The sequence below is a fragment of the Sinocyclocheilus rhinocerous genome, unplaced genomic scaffold, assembly GCF_001515625.1.
Source record: "Sinocyclocheilus rhinocerous isolate Xijiao unplaced genomic scaffold, SAMN03320098_v1.1 scaffold675, whole genome shotgun sequence".
Classification (NCBI taxonomy): Eukaryota; Metazoa; Chordata; class Actinopteri; order Cypriniformes; family Cyprinidae; genus Sinocyclocheilus; species Sinocyclocheilus rhinocerous.
This window is the reverse complement of record NW_015629520.1, coordinates 1,057,964-1,074,885: the sequence shown is the minus strand read 5'-3', so window position 1 is coordinate 1,074,885 and position 16,922 is coordinate 1,057,964. Positions and strand designations below refer to the sequence as shown.

General features: G+C 37.9%; 1 protein-coding gene across 1 annotated transcript in view; it reads right to left on the bottom strand.

The window, feature by feature from the left end:
• The window catches only part of LOC107739084 (nuclear receptor ROR-alpha-like), a 292,374-nt gene that overhangs the window by 257,653 nt on the left and 17,799 nt on the right, over positions 1-16,922 (bottom strand). The gene's annotated exons all lie outside the window — the stretch shown is intronic.

Here is a 16,922-nt window from a genome sequence, read left to right as displayed (position 1 = left end):
ATAAACGAATAAACAAATAAAAGAAAGAACTAACAAAGGAACGAACGAACGAATGAAATGCATATGTGCGCAAACCATGTTAAGAAGAACCTTTTATTTTTTTTGGTGCATTTTGGGTAAGCATTTTTGTATCATTTTAAAAATATTCACAAAAATACACTTTTGCCCAACAGACACCGGTACGAGTTCGAGTCTGGCTCGCAACCTTTCTGTTACCTGTCCTCTTTCTATCAATCAAGATTCAAAAAGCACAACAATAAAATAAAGTCTTGATTTAAAAAAAATTTTTACTTTTAATTCATTTAAAAAAATTACTTCAAATGCATATGTGCGCAAACAATGTTTTGAAGCGTTTGTGGTGCATTTTGGGTAAGAATTGTTGTACTAGTGTGAAAATATGTTCAAACATTAATTTTTGCACAACAGACACTGGTTGCCTGTTACCTGTCCTCTTTTTATCAATTAAGTTGCAAAAAATTATAATAATAATTATTATTATTAGGTTTTAGACCAAGAAAATGTCAGAGTTGAACTTAAAATGCATATGTGTGTAAACAGTTATGAAGCATTTGTGTTGCATTTTGTGTAAGCATCTTTGTATCAGTGTAAAAATTTTCACAAACATGTGTTTTTGCACAACAGACACCGGTACGCAAGTAGAAGTCTTGCAATGACCTGTTCTTTTTCTATCAGCCAAGTTGCAAAAAGCCCAAAAATAAAGTTTAGACCAAGAAAATGTTTTAATCTCAAAATGCATATGTGCTCAAACAATGTTATGAAATACTTGTGGTGCATTTTGGGTAAGAATTGTAGTGTGAAATATTCACGATTTTTTTTTAACAACAAAAAATGTAAAAAAAAAAAAAGTCCAATTTCAACTGCATTTGGTGCTTAAGTGATGCATTATGGGTAAACCGAGTTACATAAGCTTTGAGTGTTTCCGTACAGTGTGAAAATATTCACAAACTACGCTTTTGAACCACATACATGTTCACAGACAGCCCGGTGCGCTCTCGGTTTCCTCAAAAGTCTCTGACGGAATGACACGAGGAAAAGCGATGCATCAGTTTTTTTACGGAGGACAGAAATAAATTCCTCAGCGGAATTGCACAAACTTTCTTGTGGGTGACCCTCTCCCTGCGCAGCAGCTGCAGCGGGAGGAGTAATGGGACGAGCGCTTTCCGGCAGTTAAAGACAAAAACGGCACGTTTCGCAATTGTTCTCTGAAGCGAGATTACTCCCCCGGGGGCTGAGACGGGTAACCTCTCTGTGCCTTCCTTCGAATTTAAAAGGCTGCAGATTAATAAATCATAATCCCCAAGTTACTACGACAACCCAGGAATGTTCCGTCACCTTTTTTGTGTTGGAACTCAAACCTGCGGATCCCAGGGGGCTGGGCACATCCAGGCATTTATAAGCTGCGTGGGGAAAAAACCCAAAACAAACAGGTGGCATAAACCTCAGCGGGGCCTCTCGCGCAGCTCCATGCCCAGGCTCCCTCGCTCTACCTCTTGTCAAACATGGGTTTGAAAGGCTCGGGCTCTGTATTCCTCTCCCTTTCTTTCCCACCTCCATTCCCTTGCTACGCGTGTTTAGCTGCCACTGGGAACACTGCTCCAGGTGTTCATTGACTTGCATGAAGACGGTGTTAAGTTCTCACGCTTCTGTATGCGCTGGCAAAAACCTGACGTGCGAGAATCGATCTGTTGTAGTTAATATGCTCGCAGCATTCTTTCACCGCCGTGATAACTGTCTCCCGCAAAAAAAGGCTTCGGAGAAAGAACAATGTCTGTTTTAATGAGGAGCTTCCAATGATTGTGGATACAAGGCCAGGAGAAATTAGATTAATACGAGTCGGAGCACTGCGTCTGGCCCCAGCAATTGGTTTAAACGGATGTAGAAGAAGGTGAGTGAATGGACTGAGATGGGAAGAGCGAAAGAGAGAGTTGCTCAGAAGCCCACATGGCAGCGCTCGGAGGTGCTGGGCGAAAGTGAGGTGCTGTCGTTTTCAAGGACACTCCGTATCCCTGGGTACTTGTTGAAGAGGAGGAATTTTATTAACCCCAGTGGCTCGGCCTTCCATTTCTTCATCTCGGCGAAGCAAAAACCGTCAAACCATTATATCACGGCATTGCTTTGAATGGCGAGAGCTAATTTGACTGGGGAGAAATTGCTCTACGCGAGGTCAAGATAATGCCACAACAATAGCAGAAATGGGCCATCGTAAAAATAACTGGACGGGTAGAACAAAACTTTTAGAAACGCAAAGTGCTCCATTTTTTCTGGGACAGCATACACCGGCATGATTAGATAGTGTGAGCCCCATTGAGTATAAGAGAAGCAAATGATTCTACTCCAAAGTGAAGTGAACGTCTGAAGCTGAGGTACAAAAGTTTCGGTAGTATTTTTAAACTTTTGCAGAGGAGGTGACTTTAAAAACTCCTTGGTTTTAAAGCATCTCTGATAAATTTGCTCCTAAAATTGCCTTATCATGGTAATAAGGGTGTCTATACACCAAATTTTAAGTAGCGTCAGAGAGAACGAATCGATTGATTTAAAGTAGGATGGTGCATTAAAAAAAAGGTTTGCGGAAGTGATGCTCCACTCGAAAGTTTTAAAGTTCACTATAACGCATTCTGACATCTGTTGACCAATGAGAATTTTAGAGTGTGTTTTTCTTTTGGAAAACCAATACGCTGTATATTTGATCTAACACAGCTCTTTCCACAACCTCAAAACAGACTTCATGCATTCCTAACCTTTAATTTTTTTCAGATCTATTTTTGTCTTGTTTTCCAGTAAAACTTTTCTAAACATACTGGAAACAAGATGCTTTTACTTAAAAAGCAAAACTGTGTAAGATAGTAACAGCCATTTTCAGAAAAATAAGTTTGAATTAAGTATTTATTCAATTCCATAATTTTTTTAAGCATAAATTGAATTTAATGAGGTTCATGCGTAAAACAATAAACAATGAGCCGATGTGTCAAAGAGAAATGATTGAAATGATTGTTAATAAAATGAAAAATTGCCAAAAAAATATTCTATTTTATATTTAATTGTTCTATAATAAAATGCAATGCAATATAACAATTTAGAAAATTATTACAATTTTCATTCAAGGAAAAGCATATTGTTAGAATGTTTAATATTTTTAGCACCACAAAATTATTAATTAATTTTATCAGCAGACAGACTTTTTCCAAGGTCACTGTGCAGAGTTAAACAGTCTTAAAAGTTGTTTAAACTAAACACTGTTTTTCTAGTCAATAACGTCTGCGCCTTGCTGTGTGTACTAAAACTTCAGCTAGGAGACAGTGCCTTTCCTCATGTTTTTGTCATACAGGACATGGCAGTATGACAACATCCTGACAACCCCCCTGCTCTTTACAGGTGACACGAGACTCCAGTGATCCACTATAATTAACCCTGGTCCGAGTCCAGCCCAGGTAAAGAGTGATAGAGCAGAGACTGCCAACACGTCCGCCAGACGGTCTGCATTCCCCAGCGGTCTTTCTCTGACCGGGAGACGCTTTGACACTCTCCTCCGCGTGTCTGCGCACGATAGATTCAACAGACAGCTCCATTCCAACGTTCTCCATCTGTGGCAGTCATTATGAGATCGTCGGCAGGTTGACTGCCCGGTCCTGCCCCGCAGTCTCTGTGCAAAAGGAATCGTATCGGTTAAATAAATAAAAAGCGAGTGAAAGGATTTGGCTACTGTTTGAATATCTGACTTGGGTTTAAAGCTGGGCAGAAAACAGTCAGACAAGGGAGACAAAAATGTCCATATCAGAGATGTTCAGCTCCTCTTTCAGGGCGGAGGAGCATGGAAAGGCGCGCAATGAGAAAACAATGACAAGTTAATTATGAAAGACAAAAATGGCGGTGAAAGATTAGTTAGTATTCAAATCCGTTTCTGTGTCTGGGGATGAGAAGCGAGGAAGGCTTAGCAATGCTTAAAGATCTGCGGGCGATAAACACTTCTATTGCGCCTTTCAAGTGCTCCCTGTACGAATTCCCTCTGCTTTTTTATTTGATATCATCACTAACATTTATATCTGGGGATGGACGGAGTCCATAAGCTGCTCATTGTCTTCAGTTTGACCAGGTGCTTGGCACCAAATCGCACCCGTCACACTGCCAGCAGCGGTTGGCTTCGGCGCAGTTTTGCAAATATATAATTTTCCTCTGGTCCTGCGAGGAGATGCAGAGGAAGAGCACGTTACAAACAGGTATAACAACGAGGAGACTGGCGTCAATGGTTTCTGTCAGCTTGCCACGCACTTTTGGGGCGAAAAGGACATCTGATTCTCTCACTCAGAATGATCTAAAATCCAACTTTACATACAAAGTTGTTTCTGAATATTAAACGGAAAGTATTTTAACAGAAAAGCTACACTTCAGCTCTAAATAAGCCACTAGTAGGTTAATTTTCCTGAAAAGCTTAAACATTGTGTCTGTCTCTGAGGCGCTATCAAAACATTGCTCTGTTTGTTTGAGAATTCCGACCAGGCAGACATAGCAACAATGGCTCAACCAATGGCATGAGTTTGGGGGTGGGGCTATGTGCTCCTCTGACCAAATGCAGACAGGGAGTGTTTGGGAAACTTGTTTTGAAACAGTCATTTTTTTTAAAAATTCTGTTCTTGTTTGAGAATTATGGTCAGCCAGGCATAGCTGCAATTGCGCAACCAATGGCATGAGTTTGGGGGCGTGGCTATCTGCTCATCTGACAAATTGGAGACGGGGAGTGTTTGGAAAACTTTTTTCTACGTCATTACATTTTCCAAATCTTTTTGATGAAGCTAATCGTACAGAAACTACACTCTTCAGATTTAAAAACAATAAAAACTACTTATTCCTCACTGACTTTCCTATTACACATAAATAAATACAGATGTTCACCACTGGCTTTTTTTTATAAAGCACCAAATATCCAAACATACACCCATGGGACTGAAAAATACAGTGCAGTATCTCTCTTTTGTTCAGCTGCTCTTTTGCTACAGCAAACTCAGCAAATAAGATAAGAGTTCAAAATTAAATTATGTAGCGCTAAACAAGATAATAATACAAATCCTACAGAAAGAACAGTGTGCTTAAGAAGTCAACCGTGCGTCTGCACTCCGACAGGCAGCTAATTTATTAGCACTACAACTACTGAATTTAAATACACTGACAAGATGACCCATGTGTTGAGAGGAATCGCAAGCTTGCATTATTCCTCTCAAATATTCTCAGTATTATACCTACCTAATGGAAGAGACTATGATGAAAAAAAAAGTAGCAGATCTAAATGTATCTTGAAATCTAGAAAAGGAAAAACAGCATACAAGGCTACATAAACTATAACCTTTCTAAATGCCATGTTTATGTTCATCTTTTAATATGAGTCTAATGTTAAATGTTGACATGTAAAAACAGATTTTTAGTTTAGTTCAAGCTCTTTTTGAAGACAAGACCAAGTCCTACAAAACATGCCACGGATGCGTGAAAGTGTTCAGCGTTAATATAAAATGTCAGAGCCAAAGGAATGAAGTACATTTATTAAAAAAAAAAAAGGGGGGGGGAGCCAAATTATGTCTGGTTGCACTAATTGTTTTTCTGCATTTTATCTACAGGGTTACAGCAAAAGAAATTATGTTTCATCTGAGTTGTGGATTTGCAGTATAAATTACACTATCATTCAAAAGTTTGTGGTCAGTTTATTTTTTAAATAAATATTTTAATTCAGCAAGAATGCATTACATTGAGCAAAAGTGGCTTTGTTACAAAGCAATAACAAAGTCTGATGCTTATGAGCAAGATATTTTAAATGAATCGGCTGAAAAGACTGAAAATTCCCTTAAAAGTACTAAGAGAATTTTTAATGGAATCATTAAGGAACATGAACCTTATGGTTTCCACCCCTAGAAATCAATCACAGTATTAAAAATTAAAAGATTTTGAAAAAACAAACACAACAGTGTTTTCCTGATCAAATAATGCTGTCACTTTAAAACTTTATCTGATAAACAAGCAGCAACATGGAGGATAAGATATTACTATTATTCCAATCTGTGACAACCTCTCAATCTCCCGACTCTGGAACTCATTTCTGGTCTAGCGGCAAGCAGGCTTGTTCATGCGCATAATACAAGTTAGAGTCGGTTGTTTTTAGACAGTAAATCTCCCACAAGATTTGCATTTGCTGCTAACAAGATTAGGGTTGGGGGTCAAATTACTTTGGGACTTCAAATAAAAAGTTTATGAATGCAGCATTTGAATCTAGCAAGATTTTCACAGAAAGGGTTTCCATCTAAACACAACTGCTCAAGTTTGGCTTAGGCCATATCCTGATCCCATTTCCTCCTCTTCACCTGTCTTACCTTGACAATCCCCTACAATAAAAGTGGCAAAAAAAATCTTGTTTTTCTCAAGCAAGCGCTCTCTAAATGAACCAAATTGTCTGGTAGAGGTTTCAAAAAGACATGGAGGTCAAGGTCTTCAGTTTCTTTTGATAAGCTCCAACAACCTACAGCTCACCTCCACAGGTAGACACGCGTTATATCGCACATACACTCATGTTCATGTAATGCAATATGCAATTAGAGCTTTGGTGCATTGTGAAGAAGATAAGGACAAAAAATGCCAGTGAACTGATTCCGTGTCCATGGCGCTGGGTCAAAAAAGCCTCAGCGTTTAAAAGGAAGGTTATAAATACTCTGTGCACTCTGAGTCAGCTGTGCACAAAATACCCTTCTGTTCCTCCTGTCACCTCCTGGTACCTTCACGCTATGTGGACATATCGGAGCAGCGAGGGAAGGAGGGATGAAGAGAGGGGGAGAGATGAGAGGGAATGGGGGGGACCAGGGGGTGAGGGATAAATTAGCCAAACCACTTAGGTGATTTCAACTAAAATTAGCCACACTGCCTGTGGGCTCCATCAATTCTCAACTTCCTGAAACTCTGACAAGCATGGGGCAACTTTCTCTCAGCGCCCCAGAGAGCCGCCCTTCCCTCCTCCCATTTACGGAAGATTCTCTCCTCCGCGATCAACATCTCTCGACTTCTCTCTTAGCATCGGATGAGTGAGGATGGACTAGTCAGACTAGTCATTCAAAACAGTGGTATACTATTTTAACTTTAATATTTTAGTTTAGGAACCAAGTCCAACAGTTACCAGTTGCATGCCAAAGCATGTTTCAGGATGTTTAACTAAAACAAGTGTGTCTAAGTGTGAAGAACATTCTAAAAATGTTAAGAACCTTTTTTCCACTATGAAGAACCTTTTGTGCAATGGAAAGGTTTCATGGACGTCAAAGGTTTTTATTTAAAAAAATGTTGAAACACATCTTGAAACATTCGGTTCCAATGTCTAAATGCTTCAGAATGCAAGAACTAGAGATGCACCGATCGATCGGCCAGGGATCGGAATCAGACGAGTGTTATTTTACATTTGATTAATTTCTGTAGTATTTCTTACTTGAATAAAAACTTACATAACCTGAAAAACTTGGTTTCATAGCTCTCTTTATTCTATTGCATTTATCTGTGCTATTGTTTGCCATTTTTTTATTTGTTCTTATTTTATTACTGACTTTTTACTTGGTTTTTTTATGAAAATAAAACTTTGCGTTGAAGAAAAGTATATTTTTGTTTGTATATGCTGTCAATTATAGTTCTTAGAAAGAAAATCGGAATCGGCAAAAATCGGTATCGGCAGATCACACTAACAAAAAATCGGAAATCGGAATCGGCGCATCTCTAGCAAGAACGTTTCTTATGTCCGAGTCCCTTACTCAGGGTTTCCAATCCTTCTCCTGGAGGTGCTACCTTTCTGCAGTGTTCAGCTCCAACCCCAATAAAACACACCTGAATCAGCTAATCAAGGGTTTTAGGATCACTAGAAACTTTAGGGCAGGTGTGTTGGAGTAGGTTGAAGAAAAATTCTTTAGGAAGGTGGCCCTCCCGGAGCAGAGTTGCACACCTTTGCCCCTAAAAAAGATGTTTGATAGGATTCTGATCTTACTAACGTAATTATACGGGGATATACAAGGCTAACTAGTTTACTAGTTCTTCAGATGACCCATTAGATGACTAGTCAATTTCCAGGCCTCTTAAGGGGTCGAGTCCATTTCCAGGACTCCCAGCAGGATGAAGGGTGGACATGTTTAAGGATTGCACACCCTTGCTTCTAAAGAAAGATGTTTTACTGGGGTCTGGTTCTACTCGTACAGGGCCATAACTAGGCTAACTAGTCCTTCATACAACCCACGGACTAGTCAATTTCCAAAACTCGTACTTTTGCTCATCACTTGCACCGTCTGCACAACAGACCATACGGCTTTACACGGGACGTTCGCAAGATTTCCGACATCGGGTCTCCCAGTGGGACGCGGAATGGACATGTTTTATACAGCCCAAACGGCACAGATGTGCCCATAAACCCGCGTCACGGCCCGTCTCGAAAAAACGCACCACGCTGTATGATTAAGGAAGACAAATGACTGTGAAGAGCTGTTCTCTCTCGCCCTCGGATTCAAAGAGACGGTTGAGTGAAACCACTCTCTCCGAGACTGCACCAATATGTGCCGCTCTGCCTCACATGCTCCTTGCCTCTCTCTCCTTTTCCCAGGTGTTCCTTCCGTCTGTTGGCTCACTCAGAGCTTGCAGAACTGAAACCACATGCTTTCACTCCCGTCTTGTCTCCACCGGGTCATTCGACAAAAGCGGGTGCCATTTGTCTTCATACATATGTGTAAGGATTGCTGTTTTATTTTGATTATGTACACTCTTAAAAATAAAGGTTCTTTATTGGCATCTATGGTTCCATAAAGAACCTTCAACATCCATGGACCTTGCATGCAGAAATCGTTCTTTATACTGGAAAAATGTTATTTTAAAGGTTATTAAGAAGTTTTTCATACTAACAATAAAAAAAGGTTCTTTTAAGAGCTGTTCTCTAAAATGTTCTTTGGGGAACCCAAATCGGTTCTTCTATTGGAACCTTGATTTTTAAGACTGTAAATCAACAAAAAGACAGTAATTTAACTATAAAATTAATCAAACAAAATTGAAGTGAACTTCAAGGACAAGTTAACATCTTTTTTTTATATATAACTGAATGTTTTCTTATGATTTACAGTAGTTGATGTAAAAATGTCAAAAATGTCAACCCTGTTACTAAGAATTTGTATAGCAAGCAAATTTTATTTGACAAGTAGATATTTGTAGAAAAACAGCATTAAATTCGCTTTCTGAAAAGCATGTTGTAGTTTCACAACCTTGTAATGTCAAAGTAGAACTGCCACTCTGTTACCGTAAACATGGTTACATTTTACTAGGCATAATTACATCTGAATATATTAATTTAAAAAAATTAGTTGTACAGTACAAACATTTTATTAATATTATTACACTACTGAATGTAATTATTATTATACTTTTTTTTTAAGTACATTCTACCAAAAAGAAAAAAGTACTGTAATTATAAAAACAATCATCTTTTTGAACTGGAAAAGTCACCTATTTCAATAGAATGACCGCTTCCTCAAGTCTTCGACATTACCATTTCATGGGGTCATTGCCATTTTAATAGGGGTAGTGCCATCGGAGAATGCTGAATCAGATCTAATTCTGCAACTGACGACGACTCCAAAAGAATGTCATTGATAGGTTTGCCCTTGCGGTGTACCACTAGGATGTGTCCGCCCTTCAAAATAAAAGAAAAACCGGGTGGCATATGAGGCAACGTTTATGCCCCACCTGGTTCCCACAGGCGCCCTCTCTCTCTGTCCATACCAAATGGCCAGTCCTAGACTCTATCTTAACAGACAGGTGGCCAACCTGCCCTGAAAAGTTAATTTCACATTTATTGTTAGTGTGTGTCAGGCCTCTCTCTGGACAGCTTGTACAATGGGGCTGTATCCCATATGGCGCCCTATGTAAACCAATTCATCACCAATTTCAGAAAGATAATGATAGTTCAGATTAATATTCAAATACAGGTATAATATGTAATTAGAAGCATGTGTGAGTTGTTCAATTTAAGATGAGATTGTTTCATCCAAAAACGGCTGTGGGAAATGTTCATATTATTACGCACTCATACGCATATGCTCACAACAAGCTCAAAAGGCAGAAAATGTGCTGCTTTGACTCGCTTTGACATATAATCAGACACGCATACATGGGTATACAAAAAAAAAGCCCTGACAGCTTCGGTTTCCTGCCTGACTGCCTAACCAGACCCACAGACCCCAAGCAGATGAAGATGAAGACATTTCCGACGATCCGCCGTAGTGCGCTCAAACCAGCTGAGCAGACGAAATTGACCTATTCCTTAATCGCTTTTAATAAAGACAATGTGAGCTGGCGGTTCCGCTGAGACGACGCACGCTTAAGCGGCTCCCTGATCAGTGAAGAGCCACAAAAATGAAGCTGATAAATCCTAATTCAGGAATTGTGAATTCTGAATCGTTCTCTTCCCCGTGTACCTTTCCGCCACAGACTCCCATATCCGTTTTTGTCCAATTAATGGGAATATTACTCCAATTAAAATGTCACATTCAACATGAATTTCATGTGAGATGACGATGGCTTTGTGTGCTTGTTAAATTCTTCAGTGCAGGAAGAACCACTGCCAAAGCCATAATTATAAAACTGCACGAAATTATTTAGACAATTTAGTTTCATTAAATGTGACAGCTTCGTGATAACAAGCCCAAACAAAAATTCACACTGTACGACGGAGCCAACAGACTGGATTTTATTTAAAATTCAATAAGAATGAAAGTAATTAAGGAATCTAAGAGCTGATGTTTGCAATTAAATAAGGAAATATATTTGCTTGGTTATATTGCTTGCCTTGCGCTATGATTCAAAAAAGTCTAACGGGGTAAGTGTGAACATCTGCAAGATACTATAAACCTAAGTTTGAGTTAATAATCAAATGATATTAAAGTCGACATGAAAGACATAGTCAACATACTCAAAGAGAGAAATAAAAAAATTTTTACTCATCGAGGATGTACTGGAACATGAAAAGTGGTCTCTATATCAGTAAGAGTTTTTAAAAACTGGGGTCCCAAGGGGATGCTAGGAGACCACAATCAATATATTACAAAAACGTTCAGGTTAACTTAAGATACACTAAATGTTTCAAAATGTTTTGAAGATTTTTTCTTAAAGAAATGAAAACTTTTATTCAGCAAGGGTGCATTAAATTGACCAAAAGTGACAATGTTTTCTATTTCAAACAAATGTTTTGAACTTATATTCAAAGAAACCTGAAGAAAAAACTAACCATTTCCACAAAAATATTAAGCAGCACAACCTTTTTTAAAATTGTTATTAATGAGAAATGTTTCTTGAGTATCAAATCAGCATATCAGATTGATTTCTGAAGGATCATGTGACACTGAAGACTGGAGTAATGATGCTGAAAATTCAGCTTTGCATCACATGAATGAGTTAGTTATTTTAAACTGCATTAATATTTCACAATATTTCTGTTGCTACCGTGTTTTTGATTAAATAAATGCAGCCTTGGTGAAAAAAAAAAACGGGCTTTTCAAAAACACACACAAAAAAAAACAAAAAAAAAACTTTTGAACAGTACCTTAAATATTTTTTCATATTTTTTTCATAATATTTTTTCATATTATTTAGGTATTACATGGTAATTTAGTACATAGTAAATAATTACATACTAATTTAATAGCAATTTCATATTAAGAAATAAAAAGCAAATCTGCATATAGTTAAATACAAAATAATGTTTATAAAATGTTTTTTTTGTTTTTTAAATATGTTTTTTAAATATTACACATTAAGTTTAAGGAAGTGCCTTCCTTACAACGTAATAGAAATTAATCTTTTAGTTACGTTTTTGCAATTCATTCATCACCTTGAAATTCATGCCTTTGCTAATCCTATACTGTAGAACTGTGTAGGGAAAATATGTATTGTGAAAAGTATTGTAAAAATTATTTAAAAAATGTTAAATGTTGTCTGGAAAATATTTACTTTTTCATTTATTTCCTTTGGTTAAAAAGTTAAAATATCATGCATATACAAGTGAACAATATCATAAAACTTCTCTTTCTTTCATATATACTGTATGTATATATATATATATATATATATATATATATATATTTCATGTTGACTCAAATATCATACAAGGCATATACTGTACAAGTTGCTAAATTAAGATTTAGAGAACTTTATGATTTGGCACCTTTGTACAGCGCTGTACAGCTGGTTGTTCGTTTATCGGCTCTACCTGTGATGTGAGATCCTCTCTGTACGCCTCTGTAGTCCTAAACACCGCTGAGTACCTGTAATTTGTCAGCAGCACCGTTCAGACAGCCTGCCAGACGTACAGGGGGTCAACCGAAATTAAAACCTTTTGATCGCACCGCTGTTCGACATTAGAAAGCTCGCTGCTGCTTTTCACCAATTATGCAACCGTCAACATCTGTTTGTTCCTCGTCATCTTAGCACTTGGCCCTCGAAGCTGTAATGTTACGCAAGAAAGCCACCCATCTCAGATCTGGGTCTAAACGAAACATCGCGACTTACCACAAGTAGCCCTAACAATAGCACTGGATGTAGATGTTAGACAAAAACCAATCCGAGTCTCGCTGGAACAATAGAGCGATTTACTATAGTTCCTGCAGGAAGAGACTTAACTTCAACACGTATGAAAATAGATTTATTTTTCCTCGTGACCTCCACTCTCTCCGGCTCGGGCTGAATTCTTTGCAAATATATGCAGACAAATGTTCAGACCTCTAAGGGGAACATTCTCTGGGAATATCAGAGCATTCCTTACCTCACATTATATTTTGGGGTTTATCTATTGTTTGTGTCTGACAAGGTGCTCCACTGAAGCGGTCGGGCTGTTATATCAAATTCAGTGTAATAACCTCCGGCCTACTTTCAGGAGAAGGAAAAAATGAGAGAGAGACGGAGGAAAGTCGTAAGACAAGGGAGAAGTTAAGATGAATAAGAGAGGAGACTTCCAAGGACACACTGGACTTCCTAATGGAGTCTCCAGGAACGGCGATGTTGGCCAGGAACGAGGTGAAGAGGACAAACAGGATTCCTGGACAGGCGCAGAGGAACGCAGAGGTCAAAGGTCAAGAACATCCCATGCTCGCTTTGCTGTGAGCGAGTAAAGGGAGCATAACTGATTGAAAGCGCTTTATGAAGTACAGCTTGGTTCATTTATAATCAGTTTTATTATAAGAGTAAAAATCTGCTAAGAGGTAATAAAGGAACAACAGCTTTAAAAAGTGATTTTTACTATTATTTACAACAGTGTGTGCGTCAAAATCATTCCTTTCATGGTTAAAAAAAAATGATTTTCAAAAGTCAACAAATTTGCAATCAGCTGAATGTAATATTTTTTGACAAGCCAAAAAAGCCAGTCTCTGAGTAACATGTAATTATTCAAGCCACAAAATAAACTTCATTCCCTAAAATATGCATAATGAACTATGCAAAAAGCATTTCAAACATCATATTTTATACTACCCAGAAATCAAATATAGTTCCCCCCTTACGCATGTTATCACATCCATCAAGATCTTAGGCTGGCTGTCAGTTGGAATATTAGAACTAAAAACAATCACTTCACTGAGTACTTGCTGGCTAAGATATAAACTATTATTACCATACGATCCATCCGTTTTCAGATCCACATCCTTCGAATATCACAACGTCGATGTCTGTCAAAAAATAACATGCACAAATACATGGTAGTATTTGTGAGAAGCAGAGGTAAACGTAAAATGCACATGCTGCTGTTTTTGACGATGGTTGAGGCTCATGGGAGATTTATGACACTTTAGAAATATATAGCTTGTCAAGTGGAGGCACTTTCAACAGAAAATGCTTATTTTCCCTATTAGACCTCTCCAGAGCACTTCAGAAGCACACGCGCACGCTCGCACATCAATGGACTACATCAAAAGCTGCTCAGAGTAATAGAGTGGCAAATGCTTCAGTACACAGAACTGTAAATGAACACAGCTCACATATTTTATGCAATTATAGAGTTTGATTAAAAATCTGATGAAATAATATGAAACTTTCTGCCTGCACATATAACCTGAAAATAATCTGCCATAATAGTTCAATCAGCTTGAACCTGTAATATAGTAGAAAAAAGTACTGTATATAAAGTAAAGTACTGTATATAAAAGTATATAAAAAATATATAAATATTAAAATATATTCTAAAATATATTATATTGTGATATAGATGGCAAAAGTTAAAAGTTCTGGGTCAATAAGATTTTTTGTCTTTTAAAACAAATTAACTTTTTTTTTTTTAATTGATCAAAAGTGACAAAGACAATGTCACAAAAGACTTAAGAAAAAGACTTTAAATTGTAATGATTTTACTGTAACAAATTTACTGTTTTTACTGGATTTTTGATTAAATAAATGCAGCCTAGGTGAACATAAGAGACTTTCATGTTCAAAAACAAAGAAACATTTTTTTAAATAAGGATAATATAAATAAGGTTCCACATCTATTAGTTACTGTTGCTATCTGTCAATTTTCACTATTTCACAAAGTGGAAAGACTTTACTTTTAATGGTTTTTAATATTTTTTCCAAAAAAAATGTGTACAAAATTATATTTTTGCTTATTATATATTTCCCACTCCTAGTAGGTACACTTTTAAACTATAGAGTAGCTAAAGATGTCCTGGTTTTTGTAAATATCTATGGACTGGAGGCATATGGGTAACAATCCCAACATGTTTTAGTGGCAAACTTCTCATTGACACTCAAGATAGAGATCTGATTAACCCATTTTAAGAAACATTTGATGACAACTGATGTACGGTATTTAATTTTGAACTACTTCCTCCTCTCTTGCTGCCATCTTGAGCTTACGACAATTCCATATGCCTCCATCAAAACAAGCACTCGAGGGCTTTATTGGTAAACCATCAACTTTTAGTTGAAAGTAAAACAAATGACAGACGTTCGGGCCCCTTGGCGTCACAGAGCGCGGGCATCGCAGCAAAGACATGCAGTTCGACAAAAGCCCGGCCAAGCCTGAGCTGGATAGAGGTAAAAGACGCTGCTCCTCAAACGAGCGCATCGTTCTTCAAAAGCCTCCTGCTATTACCGGCGCTTCATCAAGACACTCGAGGGGCCGGTTTACCCCCATCAGGCCGCCTGGAGCTGCCAGCCAGCCCGCGACCCTGCGAGGAGCTGCCGCGAGGGGAGAGATGGGGCTCGGACCCGATGGGTCCTCCGAGCCGTGTCTGTGCCGCACGGCTGAGGCTCCCGCCAATTCCCAGTCCAACTGTCACTGCTGGCACGGGCCTCCACCCCTTCAAGCACATAATCTGTGCTCGCATGGCTGTTAAAGCCCTCCGCCATCATCGCACAGCCCGTCTCCGTCACACACACACGAGACTGCAGAGCATTGACTGCGACTGTGCGCTTCTGTCATCAAGATATGAAAGGAAACAAAAGAACTCTACAGTGTTTCTTGTTTCTTGATCTGTAACAGGAAAACTTTGGTGCATTTGTCGTCCCACAATTCAAACTGCACAAGAGCGCTGATTCTAAAAATAGAGCGCCTGTATTGAATATTCTTATGTTATCACAAATAATAGATAAGGAAGACCGCACCCATGCAGATGTGAGTGGAAAGCACATAATGTGCTTGGCTTCACTCAAAATGTTGACAGGATTGAGGAATTCTACGAACAAATTCTTCAAAGAGTAAAATTCACTGTCCGTTTCCCAGTGTTTAACCAATAATTTCCAAGTTTGTTACTCAGTCTTTATGTGTGGTCACATTTCTTGGGCAAATTTCGTAGGCGAATTCCAGTCTTTTAGATAGGAATCCACGCAATCGTGATTTTCGCATAATGGCGAAAAATTCCCCACACAGATTTTGTTCGTGTTCAACACTTGGTGTCGTGGATTCGCCAACAGAAAGCTGCTTGACTTGAAAGTGATTTCTGTATGAGCTACAATATTGACAATGGAAATACATTTTGTGTGCAAACTTTCACTAATATGACAGCACTTTTACAGTCATATAAACACGATGCATTTCAAACAGAAATCAGGAAGGGGCCAACACTTTTTCACACCACTGTATATATACAGGTGAAAATTTGTTGCATCACCACTAAAAAATAGGCATGACAATTTTAACAATTCTTGTTCCATTTCTGATTCCATATAACGGATCCATTAGCGATTATTTACTGTTCAGTACTTGATTCTGATTGGCTGACAGATCTAAGGTGTTGATGACTTCCCAGTCATGCAGCCATGCTCTAAAAATATAGCTACAGGTCCTTTCCATAATTACAGTTCCATATTTTTGCCATATCTTTACCAAAATATTTCAGTTTATAGGACAGAAATGACAAATTATTGAAAGTAATTTTGGAAATAAAATGTACTATCTATAGAAAATACTCACTTTCTTCAATAACTGCACAGTAAAGCCTCTTAAAATGTCAATAGCAGTAAATATATTTAAATTTGCAAACAATAATACACATAGAACATTTGATCATAGAATTATTGAAAATTAAATTATCAGCATTAATAGTTTCGCTTTTGTGCCATTGCCACATGCAACCAGCAAATACTTTGTAATAAAATTCAGATTTCAATCTCAAAAATCAGCTAAAACTGTTCATTTGCTATGATGCAGGAATATATAATCTTTTAAGAAACACTAACAGAACTGAATGCTAAGAAAATCTTTCCGAAATGATTCTTTATTGCCAATTCAAACAACAGATGAGAAAAAACTCCTTCAGAACCAGATCCAATACAAATCAATTCAAATCTACTTTCTCACAAACATCCTCAATAATACTACAGTCTCATACTTTGTAAAGATGGCAGTAAATGAGTCACATGGTGTCCACTACATC